The sequence below is a fragment of the Frankliniella occidentalis genome, unplaced genomic scaffold, assembly GCF_000697945.3.
Source record: "Frankliniella occidentalis isolate FOCC.00 unplaced genomic scaffold, Focc_3.1 Scaffold9, whole genome shotgun sequence".
Classification (NCBI taxonomy): domain Eukaryota; kingdom Metazoa; phylum Arthropoda; class Insecta; order Thysanoptera; family Thripidae; genus Frankliniella; species Frankliniella occidentalis.
The window spans coordinates 2,037,396-2,042,707 of NW_026267139.1; positions in this window are offsets into that span (position 1 = coordinate 2,037,396).

Sequence of the window (5,312 nt, forward strand, 5' to 3'; positions counted from 1 at the left end):
TTAGATTTTAAAAATGTTATCAGTTTTAACTTTAAATGTCAAGGGTCTTATAAGTCATCATAAACAAATCTGTCTCCAAGAATTCACCAGTAACACTAGAAGCTCAATTGTGTGTCTACAAGAGACAAACTTGAAAGAAGACTCTCCCCTCATCCACTCCAACAAGTTTCATTTTTATATCAACCCACCAGTGCAGCCCCAGTCAGGTGTAGCTATTGCTCTCACTGATGACCTCCACCATGAAATAGAAATACTATCTCATCAAAACCTAATCCCAGGGTACCTACAAGCTCTGAATTTTAAACTCAGAGGAGATGAGTATCATATTGTAAATGTATATATGCCTCAAAGCCTTCACACAGCCCTAAAACTAACCAATCAACTTAGTTCATATTTAAATGAAACCAAAGACAATAGTACTATTATAGTTGCTGGAGACTGGAATGTAACACTCCATGAAAAAGACAGACTGAACTGTCTTGAAATACGAACCCAACTTGTGATTGAACTTCGTACTCTTCTAACCCAGCACAATCTTGAGGACGTATGGAGGAACCTCAACCCAGACAAGAAACAATTCACCTTCAGAGGTTCACATCAAAACCACCCCATGGCGAGGTTGGACAGAATCTATATGAAATCAATAGATCAACACCAAGTGAAGAACATAGAAATAATACCTTCATTCTCAGACCACTCTGCTGTCTCTCTCTCACTGTATTCACCTACAACAAGGTACAAACCCCCATACTGGAAGCTGGACATCACCCTACTCAACTCTAAAGAGTACCAAAAAATAATTACCAACATCTTACTACACTTTGAAGAAAAATCTAAAATAAACAACTGTGACATCAACAAAATTTGGGACAGCCTAAAAGAAGAAGTAAAGCTTGCATCTCAAAGATTCACAAAAAAAATCAGAGAAGAGGAAAAAGAACAACTATCTATCCTACTCTCCCATCTAAAGTACTTAGAATCTCAAGAATTATCAACTCAAGACACCAAGATCCTTTTGTCCATTGAACATGAAATAGCTAACCTATACAAAAACAAAGCATCAGAAAAATTGAAGAGCCTTCAAACTGAGACTGTAAACGAAGCAAACACATCATCAAAATTTTTCCTGCGTCTTGCCAAACAAACCAAACCTTCTTCAATAATCAACCAACTAGAAATTGATGGAAAAATAACTAATGACAAGACTCAAATCTTCCAAAAAGTCTTTGAAGATTTCAAGCAAAACTTTTCTAATGATAAGTGCAACCCCATCAACACTTCATGCTCAATATATGAAGACATAACAAAAATCTCTGACACTGAGAGACACCATTGCGAAGAACCAATAAGTGCAGAAGAAATTTTCTCATCAATACAAAATGCCCAGCTAAATCGGGCACCAGGTTTAGATGGAATTCCAATAGAGTTCTACAAAGTTTTTTGGAAACAAATACAAAACCTAATGGTAATGTTATTTCAAAAGTTCCAAGACACTGGTTCTTTACCAAAAAGCATGAAGAGAGTAATCATCAGCCCCGTACCCAAAAAAGGTGACAGAAACAAACTTAATAACTGGAGGCCAATAGCACTCCTAAACACTGACTACAAAATAATATCAAGGATAATTAGCAAGAGGATGTCATCAGTGATCAGCACTATACTACAATCAGATCAGAGTTACTGTGTACCTGGAAGGACAATTTACAACAACTTGCATGTCTTAAGAAATATAATAAGAAATTCAAATAGGACAAGTAAACCACTAGCAATTCTTGCTCTAGATCAAGCTGGAGCTTTCAACAATGTATCTCATGAATATATTGAACACCTTCTTCAACTTCATGGTTTCGGACCAATATTTTGCCAAGCAGTATCGTCACTCATCAGAGGCATGAAAGGCCACGTAAAAATAGGATCTTCACTACTCCCACCCTTCTTGTTCATGATTGGATTCCGTCAAGGTGACCCAATTGCTGGACCTCTCTACATTATCTCTATTGAACCATTCCTTCGAAGCATCATGAAGAGAAATTTTCTGAACGGATATGCCATACCTGGAACTGAAACCAAATTATTCACCACTGCCTTTGCTGACGATATTCAAATCTTTATCACCAAAGAAGATGATTTCAAAAAAGTAACTGAGGCCTTTGAAACATACAGTCAACAATCCAGTGCAGTACTAAACCAAGAAAAATGTGCTGGACTATTCACAGGACAGTGGAAACAGAGAGCTGATACCCCTCTTGGATGTCAGTGGTCCACAGAAGGAATGAAATTCCTTGGAATCCATCTAGGAAACACAGAAAAATATGAAGAAAAAAATTGGGATTCACTATCAACAAAAGTTATTGCAACACTCAACAACTGGTCAAGATTCGTCAAACTAACATCATACCATGGCAGAAAAATAATATGCAATCAACTAATTGGGTCACAACTAACCCATGTACTAACAGTACTAAACCCACCTCAAGAATTTATCAACACCATCCATAAACACCTGATAAATTTTATCTGGCAAGGAAAACATTGGCTCCATCCTAACCTTCTCTTCGCACCACTGGAGAAAGGAGGCCTTGGACTCAACAACCTGGAAGCAAAAATAAACACGCTCCGCCTGAATCTTGTCCACAAACTTCTAGTCAACCAATCAAGTGAGGAACCTTCTACAATTTTTCACTGGTATCAGCTGTCACAATATCAAAACATCAAAAGTAACCACATTTTTTGCCAAAACAAGAATGAGGCTGAAATGAAAAGCTTGGACAAATTCTATCACCGCCTTTTATCCGCATGGCACAGCATCCAACCCACACTTCTCACCAGCAAGTTCTCCCGTGAGTTCATAAAAAAGACACCACTTCTTGGATCACAAGTAATCAAGAGAGAAGATCTACTGATAATGGAAGAATGGAACACACTCGGTATTAAAACATTTGGAGACCTCATGGACAATAATGGAGAGTGGAAGACAATTAATTTCCCCAACAATTCCCCATGCATTGAAAGAAGACTAACTTTCAATTACAACAGAATAAAAAGCTACCTCAACAAGAAGATTATACCCTGGAGACCTAGTAATACTGAAGACACTTTGACTTTCCAATTTCAAGATCATGAAAATAAGAAAAAATGTTATCCATCATCAAGTAAGACTATCTATCAAACTTGCCTCAAAAATCTTTTGCAAAAACCCTATGTATCAGGTGCAGCAAGGATTACTCAGAAAAAAATTTCATGGACAACTCTCTATTCCAATCTTATTGACAAGAAGGATTCAGATGTAGCATGGAGACTACTCCACAACGTACTGGTTACACCAAAGAGATTTTCGCAATGGAAGATAATACAATCACCACAATGCCCATGGTGCGAAGTAGAAGGGGACCTAATTCACATGATTTTCAAGTGTAACCAAGCAACAAATCTATGGACTTATGTCTCTCAAAAAATCCAAATTATAAACAAGTCTCCCCCTCTCAAACTTGAGCAAGCAATAGTTGGATTTCCGTCATCAACAAGTGAAGGAAGACTCTCCAACTTCCTCCTAACCCTAGCAAAAAGTACCATCTACAGAACCTATGTAATCCTAATTAAACAGCAACTCCCAGCAACTCCTCACTATTTGTTGATGTTCAAGAAGAGACTAAAATTCAGATTAACTATTGAAGAATACAATGCCCAGAAAACAAAAGACTTCTCAACTCTCCAAACCAAATTCTTAATCAACGATGCTCTCACGTGCGAATTATAAAACAATCAAAATGGCAAAGAAAAGAAAAAAGAAAAAAAGAAAGAAAAGCAGCTGACTAAAACTAAACACATCAAAAATCAAGCAGATGTCGCCACCAGCAGCCCACCGCGCAGTCCAGCCCTGACCGGCCCTGACGCCTGACGATCCCAGGATAGGCCACCCGCTCATCCGCCGTGGCCGACCGTTGCCTAACTACCAGGCGCCTCCACAAGCAAAACTGAAATGCAAGCCAATCCTTTCTGATTTTCAATTGTAAGCCAAAACAATAAAAATCCCGACACCAACCCACACCCACCGAACAATAAGCACTGCATGCAAGCTGCTAAGCAGCTTATTGTAACAAGACTTACCCATTCCTGACCCAAACTGTAATTATTACCCCCCCAATAAATCCTGTTGTAAAAACTCAAAAAACTCTCTCTCTCTCTCTCTCTCTCTCTCTTTCTCTCTCTCTCTCTCTCTCTCTCTCTCTCTCTCTCTCTCTCCTGGGAGAGAAGAAAGAGGCTTCTATCTATCTCTCTCAATAATCTATCTCCCTCGTTCTCCCAGCCCTTCGGCCCTACACACACATACCACATACACACACACACACACACACACACACACACACTCACCCGGTCACAGGGAGGCACGTAAAGCTGCCACCCGGTCGGCGCCAGCGCCATCTAGCGAGAGTAGGGGTTCTAGCAAGGGACCTAAGCGCGGGGTAGAGAGAGACGCGTTTCGAGCTAAGAATCGCCGAGAGTATTTCGGCACGTGGAGTGTTTCCGAAAAATAGGAGGAGGATGGGGAATCTAGAGGTGAAACCTTTTCCTTCTTGTACTCAGCAAAAGGTTTCTTTTGATTCTCACCAACGAAAATTTTCTGAGAACATTTTCTTTTATTTATCGGAATTGACTAAATGCGGCACTTTGGGAGATAATCATTCTTTGTGGGTTCCTTTTGTGAGAAATGAGCTGGGTCAGCCGCGGGACCTCAAGTGTCGCACCGGCCCTGCTGCACCCCGGCCGTTTGGCGCCCTCCGCGGCGCGGGTGAGAGGTCAGCGAAACTAATTAGTGACTCCCACAACCAAAGTCCACTTCAATCCGTTTATAAGTAACTTCCATTAGCTGCGCGGGGTTCGTCTAGAATACGGGTGAGGCAGGCCTTTTTTCCACCGCTTTTGCTTTATTTTCAAAATTAATGTAGGTGAGTAAATGGAGACCTTTCCAAGTGTATGAATTTGTATTCGCTCACCTACAAGTGTGTGAATATTTTGTCGCTCACCTACAACCGTGTAAATTTTTTTCACACACCCTGCTAGGTGTGAGACATTCGCACACTCGGATTTTTAGTGCAGCTTGACGTTGACACGTGTGTACTCAACCTAGACTTTCAGGTCAGTATCCTCTTATCCCTTATATTCTATTCATTATAAAACACATTATCTTACAGTCGTTGGACATTAACCATAAAAAATGGCGAGACGTCACATAGTCACATCATCATCATCACAGCATCAAGACCATAACGATGAGATGCAAACAGCTGAGCCTTCCCCCTGTCCCCCTCCCT